This window comes from Bos mutus, chromosome 8 (genome assembly GCF_027580195.1).
Source record: "Bos mutus isolate GX-2022 chromosome 8, NWIPB_WYAK_1.1, whole genome shotgun sequence".
In the NCBI taxonomy this organism is placed as follows: Eukaryota; Metazoa; Chordata; class Mammalia; order Artiodactyla; family Bovidae; genus Bos; species Bos mutus.
The window spans coordinates 52,524,324-52,550,967 of NC_091624.1; the positions used below are offsets into that span (position 1 = coordinate 52,524,324).

Here is a 26,644-nt window from a genome sequence, read left to right on the forward strand (position 1 = left end):
TATCTTCTCAGCAATAGAACTCTGGGTAATTCTGGGCAGGAAGAAGTTTTAAACTCCAGAGAAAGGTTTCCCTTGTCTTTGGTCATCAGCATCTTTCTGCCAATCATAGAACCCCTTCCCTCTTTTTTGGCCTCCTGAAGAAGGAGGGGAAGATAGTGATACTCAGCTGTTATTCTCCAGCAATCTGACCTTGACTTGAGGTCTGATGGGGAGCCTCAGTAGGACTGCTAAGCCTTTTCCTGTCCGGGTTCTCTCTTGGACAGGACTGAAGTGGGGAGAGCAGGAGGGTGGATTTGGGTGTATCAACTTATCCTTAGGTCTGTTCCTGTTAGGAATCTAAGCCTGTATAAGAAAGCCAATGATAACAGGTCAGGTGTCCTAGGCATAACATCCTCTCTCTCCCTATAATGTGGAGCCTCCTGGTCAACATTCTTTCTTACTCCATCCTTATCTGTAGTCTCGCGGCTCCTGCAGCACCAGAAGATGTGGTATGTGTGTCTGTGTGCATGTATGTATGTACATGGAGGAACAAGATGGGCTCGATGCTTCCCCTTCCCAGTGCCTGCTCCTGAAGGCTGAGTGGATCCCTGCAGGTCTCCATCATAAACTTACAGGAGCTGTATGGGTGTCTCTTCCCATTAAGCCTTTGTGTCTAGCTCTGACTCCCTCTCTCCTGACCCACACTATAGCAGCTTCATTAGAAATGCTCAGAAAGGGAGAAGGGGATCTTCTTGACAAAATAGCATCAGCCCCAGCCTGTTCTTCCCATCTCTGCACCACAGCCCAAAAGTATGCATGGATGAGCTTGTCTAACGTTTGCTCTCCTGCTCGCTTGCTCGCTCGCTCTCTCTCCCTCTCGGGAAGACAAAGCCAATCCTCAGAAGCCGGGGCCCAAATGTGCTGATCAGTTATTCCAGCGTCCCTGTCCTGCCCCTCCCCCCAGCTCCGCTGAGCCATACCTCTGTAAGGTGCCTTAGCTGAATCCCGAGATTTCTGTTCCGCGGCACTCCGACCAAGCTCTATCTTGACAGTTGGAGCTGAGGCACTGTTCCACAGGCCCGCACAGGGGCAAGTGGGCTGATTTCCTAAGATCTGATTTCTGCTAATACAATGGCATCGTTGCTAATGCAGGGAGGCTGCGCAATCCCAGCCCAGTATCCTTGCCGCTGCCGCTGGTGCTGCGGTGACGTTGCTGCTCCGGGAAGGGGGAAGGGAAAGGAACAGGCATGCCCACAGTGCAGCCGCTCAGCCTCCCTCCCTGTCAGTCCCTGCGGGCCCTTTAGCCTGGGGAAGGGGGAGGGTAGAGAAGGGAGTCAGCCACAGAGGGCAGGCAGTGCTGCAAGGCGAGAACTCTCCCAGCGGCAAAGAGAAGCCTAGTGAGCTGGGCCCGGCTCCACTCTCATTCCTAGGAGTCTCAGGGAAAAGGTCTGGGAGGAGGCTGGGAGCTTCCTTCCTTCCTCAGGCCCCTCCTTTTAGATCTCAGCCAGAAAACCTCTCCCTCCTCTTTTCACCCACTCTGAATGACTCCTTGTTTTCCAGCCGTTTCCTTTCACTGGGATTCCAGACTAGCCTCAGGGTGGAGCAGCCAGCCGGGGAGGGGGTTCCTGCAGGCCGGGAGGGAGGCTGTGGGGACCAGTCATCACTCCACCAGCAGTAACACCGGTTACTTGAGTTCCTAGACTTGACACCAGGCTATCTAGGGTGTGCCTCTTCAGAGAAATGGGATCTGAATCAGAAAAAAAAGAAAGAGAGACTGGGCCATTGGTAGGCTATACACGGAGTGGTAGTGAGCCTTAGGAGCAAGTTGGCTGCAGGCCCCTTCCCACCACAGGGTCCAGTTCAGCTCCCTGGATCTTCAGAAGGTCTGTTGGTGTGGCTGGAGCAGAATCCTTCCCCCTCTCACCTGCATCAGTGTTTGGTTAGTGCTGAGCAGGGACCAGCTGGGCCTGTGGGGAGGTGGTGTCCATTTGGTCAGGCCAGGGAGCAGGAAGTCTATTTTCCTGGAGAAAGGAAGGCTAAGGGAAAGGAGTGGTTTCCCTCAGGCCACAGAGAGACCTCAGTTCCTTCTGAAGCCCTACAGAGCCCTCCACCGCTTCCCTACTCCACCCTTGTCAGCTTCTGGGCCAGTTCTGTGGGAATCAGGAAACAGTAGAGAAGCAACAGCCGGAGCCAGGCGCCCTGTGAGCAGCAGTGTGTCTCTGGCCAGTTCGTGCCAGGGCCGCCCACGGGCATCCCCAAACAGGGATGGTCTCAAGCTGGGCTTGGCCCTCAAGCACTAGCCGTCACAGGGCTCCTTCCAGTATGGACCACTATCTGGACTCCACAGCCAAGCCCTTGGATTTTTAGGCCCTAAAAAGAAGGCTTAGGTCTACTGGCCAGGACCACGTCAGCCACCACTCAGGATCCAGAAGAGATGTCCTTTCTTGCCCTTTATTGTTGCTTCTATTCCCTATGAGACTCAAGTGCCCACTGATGGTATGCTGAGATGAGCTGAGTTAGAGAGAAGTGGCTAAAGATCCCCCAAACCTATCTCCAACCTTGACCTGTTTGAGGGACCATGGCCCCATGATCCTACAAAGCAGAAAAAAGGAGAGAGGGAGGCTGCTGTTCATAAAACTAGACATGAGTGGTCCCCTCTGGGATGTTGGAAGGTATCACTTTGCTTCCCTCTTCCCCAGCTGGAACAGACCTCAAAGGAGGCTGGATAAGCAGCTGTAGACAGGGGCAAAGTCAATCTCCACCAGTGCTTAGAGCTGCAGTTAGAGCTCTGGACCCAGGGTCTTTGTCCCTTAAATTTCTGTGAGGCTAAGCTGTGCACTGGAAAGCTACTTACTCTGGAAATGTTTCCAGTTGCCTACAGCAGGTAGCTTAACTTACTTTCAGTGCTTAACTTACTTCACCACATCACAGACTACACCATCACCTACTTTCCATCAATTACTGCCAAAGATCTATAAGGCTTTGATGAGAAGATCAATTTTTTTTCTGACTAGAAACAAACTATAAACGCCATCACATTATGAACCACAATGCCTAACTAGTCTTCTCACCTGCAATTTACTTCCTACTTAGTACTGCCAGATTTATTACCCTGAAGTCTTATAAAGATAAGTCTTATAAGATTCAACATTCACTCCTCCTGCCCCTTTTAGTGGTATCCAATTCCTAGAGAATCAAGTTCAAACTCCTCACTTTGGCTTTCAAGTTCCCTCCATCTTGTCTGTCTACTGACTTTCTATCCAACCTTACTTTCCGTCCTCCATTCATGTAGTCCTTCAAACCTGTTTCATAAGCTCTTTATACTCAGCTGTCTTTGTTCAGATTGTCCCGCCTGTTACACTTGACTAAACCTATAAGGAATTATCCAAAACCTACAAGGCCCAGATCAACTCCTGCATCAAGTCTACACTGATCACCTTGAAGCCAGAAATGATCTTTGTCTACTGAACTGTGGTTGCAGATTGTTGATTTTACAGACAAGAAAAAAATCCCACAGAAGCCAGGGGGTCAATACGGGCTGCCAATTTCTTATACTGCCAAGTAAGATCATTAAAACAATAACAACAAAAAAACCCTTATATCAATTATTTTCATCATTTCATTAAAAAAACATAGTCATTATTTTCCTCATTTCATTGTATACTGATGCAAACTTCATTGGAAACTAATATCAGTTCATGAGAGGTTTTGATTAAGTAAATCACTTGTTACTTGACATGATTATGCTCTTTTTTTTGCATATCCGCTTTAATGGCTCTTTTAGATAGCAAAGTCCAAGTTATACTCATCTTTGTATTCCCAATATCCAGAGCTTAAGATAGTATCATTTTTTATTTTGTGTTTCCCAAAATACTAGCAGTGTTTAGATTGTAGAAGGTGGTGAGTCAAAGTCTTGTTGAATTAGAGTAGTCCAAAAAGAGTGAGAGTGTAAAGGAAAGTAAGTGGTGGGCAGATCTGACTCAAAAGGCTGACAGAGAAGACGCTTGCTGTTCATAAGTGGAGGGGGGGAGGTATATTAAAAGAAAGCTTAGCAAAAAAGGAATAACCCTTCATAATCTTGAGTTACATAATGCATTCTTAGACATGATACCACAAGTAAAAGTGACAAAGGAAAAAACAGATAAGTTGGACTTCATGAAAGTTTAAAATTTTTGTGCTTTAAAGAACACAATCAAGATAGTGAAAAGAAAAAAAAGGGGAGGAGACAACTCAAAGAATGGAAGAAAACATTTGCAAATCATATATCTGATAAGGGACTTCTATCCAGAATACATAAAGTACTTCTATAACTCAACAAAAGATATATAACCCAATTTAAAAATGGGCAAAGGATCTGAGCAGACATTTCTCTAAAGGAGACAAATACTCAATAAGCACAAGAAAAGATACCGAATATCATCAGTTATTAGGGAAGTGCAAATCAAAAGTAAAATGAGATACCACTTTTCCCTATTAGAAAGGATAAATAAAAAAGACAGACAATAATAAATGTTGATGATGTGGAGAAATTAGAACCCTCATATGCTGCTGGGAGGACTGTACAATAGATAGTTCAATCACTTTAAAACCAGTGTGGCAGTTCCTCAAAACATTAAACACAGAATTACCATATGACCCAGAAAGTCCACTCCTAGATATATACCCTAAAGGAATGAAAACGTATCTATCTTCACACAAAAGCTTATATATGAATGTTCATAGCAGCATTATTTATAATAGCCAAAAAGTAGGAACAACCCAATATCCATTAACAGATGAATAGATTAAATTAAATGTGGTGTATTCATAAAATGTAATATTATTTGGTAATAAAAAGTAATATAGTGAAACATGCTACAATGTGGATGAACCTTGAAAACATGCTAAGTAGAAGATGCCAAACACTAAAGGCCATGTATTGTTTGACTTCATTTCACCAGGGAAGCCCTTTTCATATGAAACGCCCAGACTAGGCAAATCTATGGAGATGAAAAGTAGATTACTGGAGTGGCTTCCAGGGACTTGGGGAAAGGGAAAATGGCGAGTGATTGTTATCAAGTACGCGATTTTTTGGGGGGATGATGCAAATGTTCTAAAATCAGATTATGCTGGTGTGTTGCCATGCCCTCCTCCAGGGGATCTTCCCAATCCAGGGACTGGACCCAGGCAGATTCTTTACCATCCGAGCCACCAGGGAAGCAACTGAATAGTATACTGTAAATGATGAAACAGATATCCGTTATGTCTCAATAAAGCTGTTAAAAACAGAAGCTGCAGCAGTGAACAATGCTGTTAACACCACAGAGGCAGAAGTCTTTACAGGCTCAGTAACTGGGTGGGCACAGAGGTGGCAGGAACTCAGGTGCACTAGAAAACAGAGGGCATCACTGCCATGTCAACCCAAGGATCTCAGACAAAACCCTCTTCCGTCTGTTTTTTTTCAATACCAAAATTCTTAGAAGGATGGACTATGTTAATTCTTTCTCCTTAATTATTTCTTAAACAATCAGAAGTCTGTCTTCTTTTTATTAATACTTGAGCTTTCTAAAAGCAGTTCTAACTTTTAAGCTCATAATATTTAAATTGCCTGACACTTATCCACCCTCTCCTATTGAAACCGTCTTTTTCCTTTGGCTTCCTAGTTTTTCTTCTTAGATCATTCTTTCTTCATTGTTTAATATCACAATACCTGACCTATATTTAAATATAGATTCACAGCAGGGCTCAGACCTGAAATCTTTTCAACCTGAGAAGTGTTTAGCCCTTCCCAGTATTCTATTGATTTCCAAATCTTCATTCTTCCTGAACTTCCAGAATCAAATCTCCAATACCCCATTAGGTACTTCTTACTCCCCCAAATGGAGGGACTTCCCCTAGTGATCTAATGGTTAAGACTGTGAGCTTCCACGGCAAGGGGTGTGGGTTAGATTTTTGGTTGGGGAACTTAGATCTTCCACTTAGCGTGGTGTGCCCCTCCCCAAACAAAAACCAATCAACCAATCAAAAAAAATTTTTTTTAATTTTTCTATTTCAAATTAGCTTTCTTTAAATTACCATTATACAAAATTGAGCTATTTCAAATCTTAAAAGATGATGCTATAAGTTCTGCACTCAATATGCCAGCAAATTTGGAAAACTCAGCAGTGGCCACAGGACTGGAAAAGGTCGGTTTTCATTCTAGTCCCAAAGAAAGGCAATGTCAAAGAATGTTCAAACTATCACACAATGGAACGCATCTCACACGCTAGCAAAGTAATGCTCAAAATTCTCCAAGCCAGGCTTCAACAGTATGTGAACTGTGAACTTCCAGATATTCAAGCTGGATTTAGAAAAGGAAGAGGAACCAGAGATCAAATTGCCAACATCCGCTGGATCATCAAATAAGCAAGAGAAGACCAGAAAAACACATGCTTCTGCTTTATTGATTGTGCCAAAGTTTTTGACTGTGTAGATCACAACAAACTGTGGAAAATTCTTCAAGAGATGGGAATACCAGACCACCTGACCTGCCTCCTGAGAAATCTGTATGCAGGACAAGAAGCAACAATTAGAACTGGACATGGAACAACAGACTGGTTCCAAATTGGGACAGGAATACATCAAGGCTGTATATTGTCACCCTGCTTATTTAACTTATATGCAGAGTACATCATGAGAAATGCTGGACTGGATGAAGCATAAGCTGGAATCAAGATTGCCAGGAGAAATATCTATAACCTCAGATATGCAGATGATACCACCCTTATGGCAGAAAGCAAAGAAGAGCTAAAGAGCCTCTTGGTTAAAGTGAAAGAGAGTGAAAAAGCTGACTTAAAACTCAACATTCAGAAAACTAAGATCATGGCATCCGGTCCCATCACTTCATAGCAAATAGATGGGGAAACAATGGAAACAGTGACAGATTTTATTTTTTGGGGCTCCAAAATCACTGCAGATGGTGACTGCAGCCATGAAATTAAAAGATGCTTGCTCCTTGGAAGAAAAGCTATGACCAACATAGCATATTAAGAAGCAGAGACATTACTTTGCCGACAAAGGTCCGTCTAGTCAAAGGTATGGTTTTTCCAGTAGTCATGTATGGATGTGAGAGTTGGACTATAAAGAAAGCTGAGGGCCGAAGAATTGATGCTTTTGAACTGTGGCGTTGGAGAAGACTCTTGAGAGTCCCTTGGACTGCAAGGAGATCCAACCAGTCCATCCTAAAGGAAATCAGTCCTGAATGTTTATTGGAAGGACTGATGCTGAAGCTGAAACTGCAATACTTTGGACACCTGCTGTGAAGGACTGACTCCTTGGAAAAGACCCTGATGCTGGGAAAGACTGAAGGTAGGAGGAGAAGGGGGCGACAGAGGATGAGATGGTTGGATGGCATCACTGACTCAATGGACATGAGTTTGAGCAAACTCTGGGAGATAGTGAAGGACAGGGAAGCATGCTGCAGTCCATGGGGTCTGAGAGTCAAACACGACTAAACGACTGAACAAGACTGTAGCCTGCCAGGCTCCTCCGTCCATGGGATTTCCCAGGTGAGAATACTGGGGTGGAATACCATTTCCTTCTCCAGGGGATCTTCCTCACCTAGGGGTTGAACCTGCATCTCCTACTTGGCAAGCAGATTCTTTACCACTGAGCCACCTGGGAAGCCCACATGCTAAGCACTTACATTGTCTCATTTTATACATATAACAGCTCTCTAAGATAAGTATTATTATCTCCATTTTATGGATGAGAAGTCTGAGGCTCAGGAATATTAAATGACCTTCCTAAGGTAACCTGGTCAGTTTGAGCAAACTCTCGGAGATGCTGAAGGACAGGGAAGCCTGGTGTGCTGTAGTCCATGGGCACGACTCAGCAACTGAACAACAACAACAAAAGGGAACTCGGTCAGTAATGTTTGACCTGGCCAGACACAGAACCATCTGACTCCAAAGTCCGTGTTCTTAACTACTTGTCACACTGCCTTTCGAGTTCCCGTCACTACTTCTATCATCCGAGTTCAGACCTGCAGGCACCCCTCCTCTGAATTATCATACAGTCTTCTAATCAGTTTTCTTGCTTTCATTCTGGCTGTCTCCTCCCAGCTATCCTATATACTGACAGAAGAATAATTTCCCCAAAGTACTGCCTCAATATTGGTATCCTCACCTTACTACTAAAAAGTTGTTAGTGGCTCCCCACTGCCTGCAGGATAATCCAAATCCCTTAATGCGGCATTCAAAGTTCCTTCCCACTTATTCAACCATGTTCTATCAGATGACAAATTTATCCTGAATTTTGGCTCAGTCCACTGGGAAGACATCTGGAATGCTCTATTTTCCTTGCCTTTGTTTCTTTTTAAAGGATCTAGCTCAAATTCTACCATGTCTGGAAGCTTTTCTTTATCATGAAAGTCTTTATTCTGAACTTTTTCAATATCAACTGTCTACACAACTCATTTAGTACCAAGTCTTGGCCATTTTATTTTGTTATTTATCTCTTGATGACAGCTCACTTTTGAAGAGTGGGATTGTCTTATATCTTGATAAGTAATTCTGAGCCCAGAGTCTTGGCACTCAGTAAGGCACCACTGATGTTTGCTTGGTAAAGCTATTGAATGGCAAGCCCAGTGGGCTAGTTGGACTCAAGTCAGCTTTCAGGTTAGCTTAGCCTGAGAATAACTTTTTTTTTTTTAACTTTTAAAATCATTTCTTTTATTCATTTATTTATTTTTAAATTTTCATTGGAGTATAGTTGCTTTACAATGTTGTGTTAGTTTCTGCTGTACAGCAAAGTGAATCAGTTATACGTATATATGTATCCCCTCTCTTTTAGAGTTCCTTCCCAGTTAGGTCACCACAGAGCATTAAGTAGAGTTCCCTGTGCTATACGGTAGGTTTTCATTAGTTATCTATTTTATACATGTGTATATATGTCGATCCCAATCTCCCAATTCATCCCACCTCCCCTTCCCCCTCTTAGTGTCTATATGTTTGTTCTCTGCATCTGTGTCTCCATCTCTACCTTGTAAACAGGTTATCCGCACCATTTTTCTAGATCCCACATATATTAGTTAATCTACAGTATTTGTTTTTCTGACTTAACTTCCCTCTATATGACAGTCTCTAGGTCCATCCATGTCTCTGCAAATGGCACAATTTCATTCCTTTTTATGGCAGAGTAATACTCCATTGCATAAACGTACCACATCTCCCCTATCCATTCCTCTGTTGATGGATGTTTAGGCTGTTTCCAGGTCCTGGCTATTGTAAACAGTGCTGCAATAAACACTGCAGTGCATGTATCTTTCAGAGTTACGGTTTTCTCCAGGTATATGCCCAGGAGTGGGGTTGTTGGGTCATATGGTAGTTCTATTTTTTAGCTTTTTAAGGAACTTTCAAACTGTTCTCCATAGTGGCTGTATCAGTATACATTCCCATCAACAGTGTAAGAGGGTTCCCTTTTCTCCACACCCTCACTGGCATTTATTGTTTGTAAGAGAATAGCATATTTGATTGATAAGAGGCAAGGAAGGAAGGAAGATGAAAACCAAAAAGTTAAGCCTTAGCAAAGTGCTTAGTAAATAAATCTTCAAGGCCAAGATATCTCTTAACCCCTCATTTCTTTCCATTTTCATACTAAGGATGGAAAGATGACTGAGCAGCCATGTCTTCAGTCAGTACTTCACTACTGTTTATTTCCATAGTCATGATCCTAAAGTGAAGATTGCAAAGTGAGAGCCTGGTGGTCACATCTTGTATGTCGACAGATTTTATGTGGTTTGCACAAACGTTTCTACTGTGGTCAGAATGGCAAGTCTTGGACCACTAGAAAGGCAAGGGATAGCTAAACCCAAGTTAGGCTGAGATCCTTGAAGCAAGCTCATGTGATCCAGGGTTGATGGTTCCTCCAAACTTTTGGAGAAAAATATCTCCAACTTAAGTCGACAGGATTCTCAAAATTAAGGAGTATGCAAAAATTAATTTTCATCAAAGATCACAAATATACATGGAAACAAGATACTATGAATGAATAACAGAAAACAATAAGTAATAGATTTAAATTGCAAGAACTTCAAATATTAAGAACATCTGAGGCAGAACACAAATCAGCTATGGGTAAAATGCTTTAAATAAAGGATAAATTCTCACAGATAAGCAGTTAGTAAGAGATTATTAGAAAGATCCAGGGGAGGTGAAAATAAAACATATCTGAATATAATCATTGGCTGCTGAGCATTCTTATGCCTGGACCAGGCTATGCTATAGGGAGTTGCCAAGTGAAAAAAAGGATATGGAAGCTAAGGGGAGATAAACATCTTGCTGTAGATCTGAATGGTAGCCTATTCAAAACACTATCTGAAAATGCTCTATAAATTATAAATATTTTATAGAAATGTAATGCATTGTTGTTACTCTTTAAAAATACCAGCATCCATTGAAGATTTACCTGAATTATTAATAGTTGTTTACTGTGATGGTTGAAAAATGATGATTTTCTTTTTATTATTCCTCCTACATTTATTAGCTGGCATTCCAATATGAGAAGGATTTCCTGTTTCCTTCCTATTTATTTTTTTTTGGTATCTGTATAGATTCTTGGCTTTTTAAAAAACATTCAGTGGGTCATAATCTCTTGCTGGGTATTATTGATTTTGATGGTCATTATTTCAGATTTTGCAGTATTTGGCTTTTTTTGTGTGAAGATTTTTATTGTTGTGTACAAACTTTTTAAACTTAATCATTAAAAATTTTTTAGCTGCATCAGGTCTTAGCTGTGGCATGTGGGCTTAGCTGGCCCGCAGCATGTGGAACCTTATTTTCTTGACCAGGAATCACACCTGCATCTCCTCCATTAGAAGGTAGATTCTTAACCATTGGACCACCAGGGAAGTCCTCAAATTATTTATTTTTGGAATAATTTTTAGAAAAGTAACAAAGATAGTTAGGAGTGTATCCCTATGTCTTTTCAACCAGCATCCCCTAACGTTACCATCTTATATAGTCATGGTGGATTTGCCAAAACAAGGAAATCAACACTGAATACAGTATTATTACCTGAAGTTGCAGATTGTGAGGATTTTGCCAGTTGTCCCACTAATGTTCTTTTTTTTTTTTTTTTTACTATTTGGCTTTTTAAAACTATATATATATACACATATATACACATATGTATATATACATATGTATATATAACTTTATAAAATGTAAATTGTTTTAAAACAAAATAAAGCCCTCCTTCTCTCCTTCAAAAGATAGGTAGATATATACTGGAGGCTATAGATAAACAGCTTGGACAGTGTTTTAAGTATAGTTTAGCAAATAAAAAGATCTGTATTTCCCATATTCAAGACACTGAGTAGTTTTGGGAACTATCAGGCAGGTAACTTTCAGTGAAGGCAGTACTGAAAAACAGATAAGACAATGTGATCCGAATACATTTCTGTCCCTAGCCTTTCCCAATTGCTCTGCTTACCTTTCACCTCAGGACACTTTTCTCTGGACATTAGCATGAAGTACTTGCCTGTGCTGACCTAGTCAGGTATCCTCTACACCAGAAACCATCTATGTTAGGTAATTCCTTTTGGCCATGTTTTTGCCTCAGACTGCATGAGTGATTCCAATAGGAAAGGTCAGAAGTGCCCAAATCATACTGAATAAAAATAAACCACAATTTACCATATACTCTTTTCTCTGAGGGAGAAGCATCCCAAGGCCATGAATTAATATCATCTCAAGAGTCAATCAATCAATCAAATAAGTCATATCCACTGCACACACTTCTGCTGTGTACAAAGCACTGCACTGGGTGTTTAGGGGTAAGAGCTCAACTTGAGGGGCTCATAATTTTGTTAAAATCATTGGCAACATGCCTCTGTGGAGGGCTAGGGAAGCAAGAAAGATGTTTCAGGATGTAAGATAAGGGTCAGAGCAGTGGTTTCAAGCTTTTTCAGCCCCAATACATAGAACAACTCTGGTTGAAGCAGGGAGGCCCTAAAGCCCCATATACTCCAACTCCTTCTCTCCACTTCAGAGGGGCCCCCCAAAGGCACTTCCAGGGGACCCTAGGGTTCAGATGAAAAAATTCTGAAAATCTCTGGGCAAAGGCAAGACTGAGCATGGTTGGTCGGGATCGGGGAAATGGGGAGTGAAACAAAAACTGAGAGAAATCACCTTTTTTACTTCATGACTCTCAAATCATATATGCTTGGAAAATGATGTCAATTAACTGTATCAGCAGCAGACTCACTTTACAGTACAGAAAATAACTTTCTAAGTGAATTCAGAAAAATCAGTTTGTGTAATTATCCCCGTGCCTACTAAGGTTCTATGTCTTTATAGGCCATGAGACTTGATGGACACTGAATTTCCTCTAAGACAAGTACTTCTCACTGAAATGTGTGAGAGATGCTGAAAGAATTTGGAGATTTAAGAATTGGTGGTAATAATAATGCCTGTAGTCTCTGGGCTGAGTTGCAAGGAGAGGATAAACAGGCTATTAGCTGCCTGAGAGCACCAGGCTGTGACATCAGGAGTCCGATTCCACAAACGGAATAGCAGCCAATGCCCAGGAGCACGTCTGTCTTTCCTCCAGGTTGTGTGCTCCGAGCTGAGGAGGCCACTGTTTTGAACTGGCATTAAGTTATTTTGGACTCCAAGCGAGGCCAGCCAGTGTGCTGGGTGTGTGCTGGAAGAGGCCTAGCCTGAAAGGCTGTCCCAGACACACCCAGCTGCTTCCTTATCAGGCCTCCCTAATGTACAGTCTTCTTTCGAAGCATAGAGCTTGCTTTGTGTTTGGCTTCTCAAATATGTTACAGAAAGGTTCAGCTAAAAGTCCACCCCCCTAAAATCAAATAGACTCTAGAGGAGGCCTGACTCTGAAGTACAACAGAATGGGCTCTTTCCTAGGACTACCTGGTGTGGGTTTATCTCCTTTCCCCCAGGTCTTATTATTGTTCAGTTGCTAAGTCATGTCTGACTCTTTGTGACCTCATGGACTTCAGGATGCCAGGCTTCCCTGTCCTTCACTATCTCCCGAAATTTGTTTATGTCCATTGAGTCAGTGTTGCTATCTAACTATCTCATCCTCTGCAGCCCTCTTTTCCTTTTGTCTTCAATCATTCCCAGCATTAGGGTCTTCTCCAATGAGTTGGCTCTTCGCATCAGGTGGCCAAAAGTCTATCTCCTCCCTTATGAACTGGAAATATGTAGGCACCTTTAATGGAACCAAAAATCACAGACAGAATATGTTGGGGTGAAACCCCCAACAAGTTCCAAGCCTTTTACCTCTCAGGCTCAGTTGTGAGGAGAGTGCAGCACTAAGAATTATACCCAAGAAAAGAATAATCTAGAAGCCACTATTCCTCATGGAGCTGTAAAGGGTCTCTCCTTTATTCCATAGAAATACCACGATAATCAACTCAGCTTTGTTCTAGTTTCTCCTTCTGCTCAAATGGGATTATACCTAGAAAAATATTCTCTTCCAGTAATCCAGCCAGCAAGTGCATGTCCTTCTCCATTAGATCAATCATTTGATTCCCTTCTTAGTTCAACTCATAGCACCTGTTTGGAGGCAGGAGGCTAAATCAGATAACTTCTTAAGGTACCTTTCAACTCTAATTATAAACTAAGCTAAATTAAAACCTTGGGCCCAAGGGAAGGTCCCTGTGCAGTGTGCTAATAAACGTCTTCCCTCTCAACATAAATACATGGATATACACACACAGAGAAAGACACACACAGACACACACACACACACACACCCCTATACTTCCAAGTGCCTGGCTTCTAACTGCCACAGTTAGAAGTCTCAAAGGACTGAGAACTTGCTGTAAATCTACCTCTTTTGAGGATGTAGTTAGGGAGAGAGGGAAGGACTACAGAGAATTAGGAGAGTCAATTCCTACCTTGACAGGTTGAGTTCTTCAGATGGAGGGGGTGGAGGATGCAGCAGTGGATAAACAGACAGAGAGACAGAGCCTCCTAACGCTAGGTGCAGGGGAGCAGCAAGGAGCAGGAGGCCACCAAGACAGAGACAGTGAACCAGGGGTGAGTGTTGAAAGGTCCAGCGTGGGCTGCTCTACTTGGAGGATAGCGCTCAAGTATATATTTGCAGAAGCAAGTTAGCTGGGACAAAAAGGTCCCTATGCTGCTCCACTGTTCAGTGTGGTCGACCCTTTGCTCTTCCTTTGGCTGCTCCTTTTGGCTTCTAGCCTCTAGGAAGCAAAGCCAGAATGTTTTCGGCTTCCCCTCCCCCAAGGCAGTGGACTGAGTTGTGCGGGGCGGGTAAGCTGCTATCCAATCAGACTCTCGAAAGCTGTAAATAAAAGGCCACATATGCACAGTGAAGTAGGCTATGAGAAGAATCTAGATTGAATTACCACAAGCCAGTTGTGGAGCCAGGGTGGGGGAGGCAGGAGAAAGAGGAGAGAGACGCCTAGCTGCCCTTCAAGGAAATATTTTCATTCAAGCACACTCCACCCTCAGCAGGACTGCTAGAAACCATCAAAGCCTTGCTTCCCGGGAAACTGTGTTCTAGTCTCACCCCAGTCTCAGCAGAGGGATCATAGCCCCTGAGACACCTCCGTCAAGTCAAAAGCCTTTTCCCAGATGTGACTTACTTCCCAGTAGACTTGAAATGACAGTCTCCAAGACCGGCTCCCGATGCTTGGGACTGCCTTATTAGCAGGCAGCAGCGAAGACCATTCCTGCATACCCAATACTGTATTTGCTTTGGTTATAAGACTAAAGTGAGAGCAAACTGATATTTACTTTAAAACCTTTTAAAGCAGGTGGCAAGAATCTTGCCTGGGCCCAGAATATTCAGGAGCCTAGGTTCTGTAATGATTCAGAGCATGGATTTTGGCGTTGACAGGTTTGGATTCAAATTGGACACTCTTCCTGCCAGCTGTGGGCTTCGGGAAGTTACTCAACTTCACTAAACTTCAGTTTCCTCATTTGCAAAACTGTCATGATATTTTCCCTCAAGGGCTTGAGGGAGAATTGAATAAGATATTACAGGTAAGTACCTGACACAAGGTAAGCGCTCAGCCATGGTTACTATTATTATTAGAGCTTTGTCAGATGACCAATGGAGACCTTACCTCTCTCTTTCCTTTCCCAATTTCCCAGAAAACCTAAAGGCTCCAGATCCAGGGAACTGGCAGGGCAAAACCTCTTCAAAAGAGCCAAAGGAACTGAAAAGAGTCATTTTTTCCCCCTCCCTTCCACTAGGACTGAATCAGTAAGCCTGTGCCCATTACACTCTAGACTCACCGGCTGGCCTTAGGAACCTAAGGCTCTCCCAAACCAAAGATCCCAATCCATCTCTAGTGTTACCTGTTGTGGGGCATGCTCCCAGACTGATGGTGCTTCTCCAGGGGCCCCAGATCAGATTCCAGTAGATGTAGGAAAGAAACAGTCTGATTCCAAGTTGGCAGGATAGGTCTGGCCAGGCTGTTGTCTGCCCATCACAGCTGCCTGTGAGGCCTATGGGTTAATAATAGCAACTCTGATGCCAATGGATTAAGACAGCACTGTAGGAGGTGTTTATTTTTACACTCTGGCGTCAGTATCAAGTTCTACTGGTTACTGCCCAAATCTAGGGCAGCTTCCTGCTACAAGAGTGGCCTCAGTCTTCTCCAGGATGCTGAGTTGCATTCTGGAGGAAATGAGCCTTGTTGAAAACAGTTTAGTAATAACAAGGACAGGGAAGGGGAAAAGGAACAAACAGAGCTGTCATAGGTCCAGCTGTCTGGTCCCAAATCTCTGGGACCAGGTGGACCTCAATTGAGAGCTGTTGTTCACAGCATTCTCCTGAGTCAGGAAGGCCCTGGACAAGGGACCTGATGTGTTATTTACATTGTTTTGGAAGGGTGGGTATATGTGTGCATGCGTGCACGTGCGTGAGCACACACACACACGTACACACTGGTTGCACTGAAATGATCTGAATAAAATTAAGGAAAGACTGTTACTTAACTAAGCAGAAGCTCCACCTCATCAGTCACAAGTCCCAGATTAGTGCTGTGAGTGCTGACCTTGTGCAAAAAAAAAAAACCTACCTGGGAAGGTTTTATAGGATATTTCAAAGAAAGAATGGTTAGGCTGGTCGTTATTTGATTTGCATGGTATTTTCAGAAGGTATATCAAATCCCTTGAAAAATCATTTGGCTAGAGCTTCTTTCCTAGAAATGACACGATAGGATAGAAATACCAAGAAACCAGCTCTCATCTGGCCAGGAGTCAGTGCCTAGAAAAATCTTTTGTGAAATCTTCCTTCTCCCCCAAGGCATAGAGGTGGAGTTCCAGGGACCTTACACTTTGAACACAGAATCTAGAACTCTGTGGATATCCCAGTCACATCCCCGAAAGGCAGTCCTAACACAGATTTCGTCTAGTCCCCTCTGGCAGACAGGGAGGTGAGGAGGCTGGCAGCTGGACAGCTGATGTAAATAGATGGGTCTGGGCTACTGAGGGGTCATGTGCACAGCAGACTGCTGTGGAATGACAAAAATGTACCACACCAGGTAGGAATGCTGAAGTGCAAAGAAAGCAGCAGCCAAGCACACAATAACAGTGACTCCATCATCTTCCTGCGTCAGGCTGACTCATAGCCATTGTCAGAGACACCACATAGCAACGTCTTGAGGAGTTAGGAAGGTAGGCTGGGGAACCACCCATTCAGTACATTTTTTCTCCTGCCATTCAAGGCTTATCTACCTGGTCATCAGAACAACAATGCAGCCTCAGAATCAACCAGATTTGATGACTCAAGATATGCGGTTTGATCTCAGCTCCATCTGGAAGCTACTCATGCCTAGGATAGTGGCAGGATGCCCGGATAGGAACACTGCTTTCATTCTTGGCTTTTTCTCTGACTTGCTGGGTCATCTTGGGGCAGGGTACCTGTCCTCTCCAAGTTCTAGGTTTACCATTTGGAGAAGGGGCTAATTATATCCACCTTCTGGTGAGATGGCAAGAAAATATTTGAACAATCAAATAATAAGTAGTAAGAATACAACTTGAGATTATCATATAAGAAAAGTAAGTCAGAAAGAGAAAGGCAAATATCATATAATATCACTTATATGGGGAATCTGAAATATGAGACACACGAACCTACCTATGAAACAGAAACAGAATCACACGTGTAGAGAACAGATTTGTGGTTGCCAAGGGGATGAGGGGGGAGGAGGAATGGAGTAGAAGTTCGGGTTAGTAGGTGTAAGCTTTTATATATAGAATGGATAAACAACAAGGTCCTCCTGTATAGCACAAAGAACTATACTTGATATCCTATGATAACCCATAATGGAAAAGAATATTTAAAAAAGAATATACATATATATGGGCTTCCCTGGTAGCTCAGCTGGTAAAGAATCTGCCTGTAATGCAGGAGACTCTGCTTCGATTCCTGAGTCAGGAAGATCCCCTGGAGAAGGGATAGGCTACCCATTTCAGTATTCTTGGGCTTCCCTGGTGGTTCAGATAGTAAAGAATCCACCTCCAGTGCGGGAGACCTGAGTTCGATCCCAGGGTTGGGGAGATTCCCTGGAGGAGGGCATGACAACCCACTCCAGTATTTTTGCCTGGAGAATCCCCATGGACAGAGGAGCCTGGCAGGCCCATGGGGTTGCAAAGAGTCGAACACGACTGAGTGACTAAGCACAGCACAGCAGAGCATACTGTATGTACACACATATGTATATAAACTGCATCACTTTGTTGGAGAGCAGAAATTAGAACATTGTAAACCAATTATACTTCAATAAAAAATAAGTAGCAAGAAATTTAAATGCTATAAATTCTTTGGACCAAAGTATTTTAAAACTGTGACTGTCACTCATGCATATAGTAGAGAGGCCTGGTCTTGCATATTTTTATTCTTCTGGGTCACAGTGGCCATGTTGGGAAGTGAACCTGGCCTGTACTTGGAGGTAGAGTTCTTTTCTTTCAGGCATATAATCCCTACCACTGGCTTGAGGAACAGTTGAAACAGTCAGGAATCTGCTTCCCTAGATACAAGCTATTAATTTCCACTAATGTGTAATAGAGAAAGTAGAAAATTGCAAACAGAAAGAAATGCCTCTACTCACCCACTTGCTCCATCTAAAGGCCTGATAAAGCAGTGTCAATGAAAGGATATATTCCGCTGCTCTGTTAGAACAAAGGCAATAGTGTATTCTAAACCCAGTACAAGGCTTCACTCTTTCTGGCCCAGCAATCATTAGTTTGCTAGGTCCCCAGCACTTTTGGAAAGTAGAAATAGAAATTTATTCGTCATTGATGCTGGTACCTTTTTTTTCTGCAAGTGCCTACCCTAGGGTTCAAAATAGATTTTCCTGCATCCTCCAGCTTCTGGTGAGCTTTCAGAAAACCCTCCTTTCAGCAAACGCTGTCTGTAAAGGGCCAGACAGTTACTACTTAGGCTTTGTGGCCATAAAGTTCTGCTATATACTCCCTTCTTCCTTTTTTTAAAAAACAATTCTTTAAAAATGTAAAAACCATTCTCAGTGTAAATGTAAAACCTTATAAAGTTATTCTGGCATGGACCATAATTTGCTGATTTCTATTCTGGACTTTAAAGGCCTCTCTATTCAAAGTCTGTTTCTCAAAATTCTGACTCTGCTGGGCCTGCCTAGGGATCCTCTTTCCTCTTCCCACATGGTTGTTGCATATATTTCAGAGGCAGCTCCCCTCTAAGGAGCCACTGAGGAATGTGAAGGAAGAATTCTGAGTTTATTTGTATTGGAGCTGACAGACTGGCTAATTCCCTTCATATAAAGTGCTTCAAAAACATCTGTGGAATTTAGCTTATTGCATTATCATTCTGGAGTGCAGACTGAGCCATAAACAGCCTTTATCTTTCTATTTCTATTTAATAATACCATCCCATGCCTCTACCAGGCCTTTTTCTTTTCTTCTTCTCCTGCTCCCCAGGTTCCAAACCCACACTTGAACTGACCTGGGTCTCAAGTCCTTCTCTCTTACCTATCCCTCCCTTTTCTATATGTGGTATGGTTGTAGATAGCAAAGGAACTATCAACAGTCAGATGAGTTTGGATATAGTAAATATGGGTGAAAGGCATGAGGAGAGAAGTGAGCTTATTTTAAGTAAAGACATAGAGCTGTAAATCTAGGCTCCTTTACTAATAGTTAAAATAGCTTTGTAAACAGGGCTTAAACTACTATAAAAGCAACATAAGGACAATGTGCAGAGTCAGGAATTACCAGAGTTATGCTGGAGAAGGGATAGGCTACCCACTCAGTATTCTTGGGTTTCCTTTGTGGCTCAGCTGGTAAAGAATCCGCCTGCAATGTGGAAAACTGGGGTTTGGTCCCTGGGTTGAGAAGATCCCCTGGAGAAGGGACAGGCTACCCACTCCAGTATTCTGGCCTAGAGAATTCCACAGACTGTATAGTCCATGGGGTCGCAAAGAGTTGGACACGACTGAGCGACTTGCCCTTTCACTACCTTACCACACAACATAGACTAGAAGGGGATGACCTGTAGCTAAAGAATAATACTTACAACGACAGTAGCCATTATTTCCTATCTATGTGATATTTATTATCTCACCTGATGTGAAGAGCTGACTCACTGGAAAGGACCCTGATGTTGGGAAAGATTGAGGGCAGGAGGAGAAGGGGGCGACAGAAGATGAGATGGTTGGATGGCACCACTGACTCTATGGACATGAGTTTGAGCAAACTCCAGGAGATAGTGAAGGACAGGGAAGCCTGGCATGCTACAGTTCATGGGGTGGCAAAAGGTCAGACATAACTTAGTGACTAAACAACAACAATAATAGTCTACCAAGCTACTGCTGTGCTAGATGTCTGCCTAATACTTCATTTGAGAGAAAAAGCAAAAGGTTACAGGCAAATCCTTGTCTAAGGCAAATCCTAATTCAGTGAGAAAGCTATTTGTTATTTTGAAAGATTCAAGTTACATTCAAAATTCTAAAATGCCTCATCTCAGCTTGAGAAAATTATGGAAATAAGAACAATTAATATAAGAATATTCTTTAAAGTTGTGCCTGCCTATTTCACGTATAATTTAGAAATATAACTGGTCACACCTGAAAAAGGGAGATTTTCTTGTATTTTTGTTTATCATAAATTCAGTTCAGTTCAGTTCAGTCACTCAGTCGTGTCCAACTCTTTGTGACCCCATGCATCACAGCACACCAGGCCTCCCTGTCCATCACCAACTCCCAGAGTTCACTCAAACTCATGTCCATTGAGTTGGTGATGCCATCCAGCCATCTCATCCTCTGTCGTCCCCTTCTCCTCCTGCCCCCAATCCCTCCCAGCATCAGAGTCTTTTCCAATGAGTCAACTCTTCGCATGAGGTGGCCAAAGTACTGGAGTTTCAGCTTCAGCATCAGTCCTTCCAATGAACACCTAGGACTGATCTCCTTTAGGATGGACTGGTTGGATCTCCTCGAAGTCCAAGGGACTCTCAAGAGTCTTCTCCAACACCACAGTTCAAAAGCATTAATTCTTCAGTGCTCAGCTTTCTTCATAGTCCAACTCTCACATCCATACATAACCACCGGAAAAACCATAGCCTTGACTAGACGAACCTTTGTTGGCAAAGTAATGTCTCTGCTTTTCAAATATACTCTCAAGGTTGGTCATAACTTTCCTTCCGAGGAGTAAGCGTCTTTTAATTTCACGGCTGCAATCACCATCTGAAGTGATTTTGGAGCCCAAAAAAATAAAGTCTGACACTGTTTCCACTGTTTCCCCATCTATTTCCCATGAAGTGATGGGACCGGATGCCATGATCTTATTTTTCTGAAAGTTGAGCTTTAAGCCAACTTTTTCACTCTCCTCTTTCACTTTCATCAAGAGGCTTTTTAGTTCCTCTTCACTTTCTGCCATAAGGATGGTGTCATCTGCATATCTGAGGTTATTGATATTTCTCCCGGCAATCTTGATTCCAGCTTGTGTTTCTTCCAGCCCAGCGTTTCTCATGATGTACTCTGCATATAAGTTGAATAAGCAGGGTGACAATATACAGCCTTGACGTACTCCTTTTCCTACTTGGAACCAGTCTGTTGTTCCATGTCCAGTTCTAACTGTTGCTTCCTGACCTGCATATAGGTTTCTCAAGAGGCAGGTCAGGTGGTCTGGTATTCCCATCTCTTAAAGAATTTTCCACAGTTTATTGTGATCCACACAGTCAAAGGCTTTGGCACAGTCAATAAAGCAGCCCCCTAAGTTCACAAGTAGACATAAAACTGATGGTTACCTTTATAAGAGAGTTAAGAATAAAAGAAATACATAAAAAACACAGGACTATATGGCAAGGAAGTATATTATAACTGTTTATATACATTTTCTCTCTTCCCTTGATTGCATGTTAAGGACAGAAATGGTCTTACTCATCTTTGCAGTCATTTAACCTAGCCTAGAAGGAAATGGCAACCCACTCCAGTGTTCTTGCCTGGAGAATCCCAGGGACAGGGGAGCCTGGTGGGCTGCCCTCTCTGGGATCGCACAGAGTTGGACACGACTGAAGCGACTTAGCAGCAGCAGCAGAGTCTGGCACATGGTTTATAATGTTCACTGAACTGAACTAAGGAGGAACTGAATCTTTACCAAAGTAAATTGGGAAAATTTCTTTTTCCAGAGCAGAATTTGGTTCATTACAATTTTGGATGTATTTATACACACTAAGTTCTACTCCTCCCTAGTGGGATGTGGGGTGCTGAGTGGACAGAGCTGGTAGTGGCTGGCCTCTGGAATGTGCAGGGAGAGTATCCCCAGGTATGGCTCCTCTCCCTGCACCCCAACACCGCACTCCCTTCACTGCTAGTGGGAGCTGCACCATGAGAACCAAAATTGCACATTCCAGCCAGAATGTCCAAGAGATGTACTATCTCTGTCTCGTGTCATCCGTCCCCGTTGAACCTCACCAGTCTTCAACTCTGTTTTGTGAGAGGCTGAGCCTCCAGGAAAGAATGCAGGATGTGCCTCAAAAAGTCCAGCACTAGCTGAGAAACTGTTTGTTTTTTCCTAAAAATGGTCAGTCCATAAAAGTTACGTAAGACTCGGCTCTCCTCACTGGGAGCTTTTCCAACTCCAGCTGGAGAGATTCCTCTAGCTGTTTAGAGTTCAGGAAAAGAGTTTGGAATTTCCTGATTGGCTAGCCTATATTGGAGCCATCTCTGGCTAGCAATAGGGAGGTTCCAGCAGAGAACACTGTAACTCTTGTGTTGTCACTGCCCCTCAATTGTGGCCCCTTTGAGTTCCCCAGGGGACAGGAAATAGCACAATTTGTTTACAGTTAACATCTCAGAACAAAGATGAGCCCCACTACTAAAACCAGAGCCCCACTGCTAAGACCAGTGGCATCAAGTCTTTGAGGCTCCACCCAAACGAGGCAGAACCTAGGGAGTCTAATAGCTCACCCCAGAAGCACAACAAGGCTCTGGGAGGCCTTCCTCCCCTGCTTTGGGCAGATGTATAGAATTTGTTTGTGGCCCTGAGAACCTCAGATGCCAGTCTTGCCCAAGAACAAGATGAATAAGCCAATAAACATGAACCGAGCATCTATGAATTTCAAGGCACCAGACTATGTGAACAAAGCAGATCCGGGGCTGGCCTTCATATAGTGCTTATAAGTTCGCCTGGGGAGACTAAACAAACAACTAAATAATTATGACCACACAAACTATGAAGTAGGCCTTTGGAATGTGCTATATTCAAAGGATACACAGTTAATCCATAAAAGCCATCTCTGTCCATGGAAGGAGGTTAGCATATTTATTAAATCAGGGACCAGTTTATACTGAATTGGCAACCAAAGTTATGTGTTTTGGTTGAAAACTCTGGCCCTTCAAGTAGTCACTGCTGCTGCTGTTTAGTTCTTCACTTTCTCCCATAAGGGTGGTGTCATCTACTGCGGCTGCTAAGTCACTTCAGTCGTGTCCGACTCTGTGCGACTCCATAGATGGCAGCCAGGCTCCTCCGTCCATGGGATTCTCCAGGCAAGAACACTGGAGTGGGTTGCCATTGCCCTCTCCCAAGTAGTCACTAGAATCTATCAATAACTTGCTCTCAGTTGAGCCCCATTTTTATTCCCATTCATTCTGCAGGAGTTCAGTCCCTATTTACATCAAACACTTTTGTTTAAGGCATAACAACTCACTTCAACTAAGAAACTGCTGTTCATTTATAATGAAGAAACTGAACTCTGATTTGCTCTCTCCAGCTTTAGGCCAAGCACTTTTCTTTCTGGTCAACAGAGACCTTGACCTTGTGCACATGCTTAGTCACGTCCGACTCTTTGTGACCCCATGGACTGTAGCCTGCCAGGCTCTTCTGTCCATGGAATTTTCCAGGCAAGAATATTGGAGAGGTTGCCATTTACTCCTCCAGGGGATCTTCCCAACCCAGGGATCGAACCCATGTATCTTGTGTCTCCTGAATTGGCAGGCAGATTCTTTACCACTGTGCCACTTGGAAGGGAGCTAAGAAACAGCTGGTATATAACTCTGCCTCTAAGGACTAATTCTGGTGGGATCCAACATTCTCCTGTTGATGGCTGTTCGGCAGCTAGTTGTGATTTTGGTGTTCTTGCAGGAGAAGATGAGTGCACGTCAGAATGGCCATCATGAAAAAGTTTAAAGGCAAATTATTTGACTCCCCTCACTTTCTTCACCTGTACATGGGGCTAATAATACCTCCTCTTACAGGGTGCTGGTGGAAGTTAAAAGATATAGAAAACATGTGGAACAATGATTGGCATTTAGTGAAGACTCAGATGACACTGGAGAAGGTGATGGCACCCCACTCCAGTACTCTTGTCTGGAAAATCCTATGGACGGAGGAGCCTGGTAGGCTGCAGTCCATGGGGTCTCGAAGAGTCGGACACGACTGAACAACTTCCCTTTCACTTTTCACTTTCATGCATTGGAGAAGGAAATGGCAACCCACTCCAGTGTTCTTGCCTGGAGAATCCCAGGGATGGGGGAGCCTGGTGGGCTGCCGTCTATGGGGTCACACAGAGTCGGACATGACTGAAGTGACTTAGCAGCAGCAGCAGCAGATGACACCACCCTTATGGCAGAAAGTGAAGAAGAACTAAACAGCCTCTTGATGAAAGTGAAAGAGGAGAGTGAAAAAGTTGGCTTAAAGCTCAACATTCAGAAAACGAAGATCATGGCATCCAGTCCTATCACTTTATGGCAAATAGATGGGGAAACAATGGAAACAGTGGCTGACTTTATTTTTCTGGGCTCCAAAATCACTTCAGATGGTGACTGCAGCCATGAAATTAAAAGATGCTTACTCCTTGGAAGGAAAGTTATGTCTAACCTAGACAGCATATTAAAAAGCAGAGATGTTACTTTGTCAACAAAGGTCCATCTATTCAAGGCTATGGTTTTTCCAGTAGTCATGTATGGATGTGAGAGTTGGACTATGAAGAAAGCTGAGCGCCGAAGAATTGATGCTTTTGAACTGTGGTGTTGGAGAAGACTCTTGAGAGTCCCTTGGACTGCAAGGAGATCCAATCAGTCTATCCTAAAGGAGATCAGTCCTGGGTGTTCATTGGAAGGACTGATGTTGAAGCTGAAACTCCAATACTTTGGCCACCTGATGCAAAGAGCTGACTCATTTAAAAAGACCTTGATGCTGGGAGGGATTGAGGGCAGGAGGAGAAGGGGATGAAAGAGGATGAGATGGTTGGATGGCATCACCGACTCAATGGACACGGGTTTGGGTGGACTCTGGGAGTTGGTGATGGATAGGGAGGCCTGGGTGCTGCGCTTCATGGGGTCGCAAAGAGTCGGACACAACTGAGTGACTGAACTGACTGAACTGAAGGCTCAGTAAATAATTATAATGAATGTGAATCAGGAATGTCTTCTTTCCTTGAATCTAAATCCTTCCCATTGACTTCTGAGGCTGCACTACTATTCAATTTACCAATTCACAGCAGAGAATCTTGTCACTGTCATACCCAGTACATTTCAACAGGCATACCACCTCAAAATCTTTAACCCTATGGCTCTATTCTTTGTCCCCTAGAAGCTGGAAAGTGACTCAATCTCAGGAAACATCACAAGATAATATACAGAGAAAGTCAGTGTGAATATGCAATTTATCTATGAATCAAGATTTTCCTACCCAGTGAATACAGGTACATGATTACCTGAATTACATTAGCAGAAGACAGAGAAGGTGAGTCCTCTACATAAATTCATGGGCTGACAAGATTCTACTTAAAAGGTCTAATTATTTCCAAACATGTACCCCAGGAGACCCTATCCAAGTCCCGTAGCTTCTGCTGTAGAAAAGCCTCTCTAATCTATCCTTTCTTTTAATTCCTAAAATCAGTGCTCTACTTCTAGGCCCTCCTGAAATACCTCTTTCGAGGACTATTATTCAATCTTTGGGCAAAGATTCCTATTGGCTAGGAATAGACTATTGCTAGGAATACAGTGGTAAACAAAATAGATATTATCCCTGCCCTCAGGAAGCTTACAATCTAGTGGAGGAAAGCAAACAATCACATAAATAAAAATACAATTATGAAATGTGATAAATGCCTTGAAAATAAAGTGCAGAGTATTAAGAAGGTCTGATTAAGACTAATTGTGACTAAGATGTGATTAAGAGGTCAGGGAAGGCCTTTCTGGTAAATTGTGAAGGCCTCTCTGTAATTACATGTTGAGCCTTGAAAGGTTAGCTGAAAGGAAGTTAAACAGGTGAAAAGGTGGGGACAACATTCCAGGCAGAGGGAATGACATGTGTGAAAGGCCCTGAGGCAAGACAGTGGTTGGTGTCTTAGACAAACTGAAAGAAAACAGAGTCGTTGAAAGTGTCCATCATATTTGGCAACCAGGAGTCCACTGATGACCTTGACATAAACAATTTCAGGGGAGTGGTTAGTGGAAATGAAATTAGACTGCAGAGGGTGCAAAAGTGAATGGAAAATCAAGCAGATTGGTTGGGTGGTCAACAAAGGTTGGCTGTTACAGTAAAGACAGTCACTACCCAGAGGCTGATGTGGTGTCAGGGGATTTATTTTAAAAAGTAAAGACCTTATCAAATTAATATATGCACATGGTTACAAAGTTAAAAGTGAAAGGGCTTCCCTTGTGGCTCAGCTGGTACAGAATCCACCTGCAATTCAGGACACCTGGGTTAGATCCCTGGGTTGGGAAGATCCCGTAGAGAAGGAAAAGGCTACCCACTCCAGTATTCATTGTCCTATAAAGCTTCTGACGAATAATAGAAATCCATAGCTCCAATCCCCTTCTATCTCTGTGTCATTTTCCACTACTTTCAAATCTTTTAGCAGTCTCATCTGGCATTTATGTTCATGTTTATAAATCACATGCATATTAATTATTTCTTAATTTTAAACATTCTTTTTTTACTTCCTACATCCACCTTTCTCACACTTTCTGATTTAATTAATATCCAGTGTTTGCTATGACTTGGTATAGCAAATAAGAGTCTATTTGTTGTTGCTCAGTTGCTTAGTCACGTCCGACTCTTTGCAACCCCGTGGACTGCAGCCCGCCAGGCTTTCGTGTCCTTGATCTCCTGGAGTTTGCTCAAACTCATGTCCATTGAGTCAGTGATGCCATTCGACCATCTCATCCTCAGTCCCCTTCTTCTCTTGCCTTCAATCTTCCCAGCATCAGGGTCATTTCTCATAAGTC

The 26,644-nt window shown here is 43.0% G+C and overlaps 1 protein-coding gene across 7 annotated transcripts in view; it reads right to left on the reverse strand.

The window, feature by feature from the left end:
* Positions 1-26,644, reverse strand: part of RUSC2 (RUN and SH3 domain containing 2) — a 61,810-nt gene that overhangs the window by 20,284 nt on the left and 14,882 nt on the right. Inside the window, exon 2 of one of the 7 annotated variants that reach the window (XM_070375670.1) lies at positions 15,294-15,443. The exons of 3 other annotated variants lie outside the window; for them this stretch is intronic. The gene's annotated coding sequence lies outside the window, so the exon portion shown is untranslated. Of the gene's footprint in view, positions 1-959; positions 1,440-13,861; positions 14,174-15,293; positions 15,444-26,644 lie in introns of those variants that run through there. 3 more of the 7 variants (XM_070375669.1, XM_070375668.1, XM_070375673.1) reach the window with 3 other exon arrangements.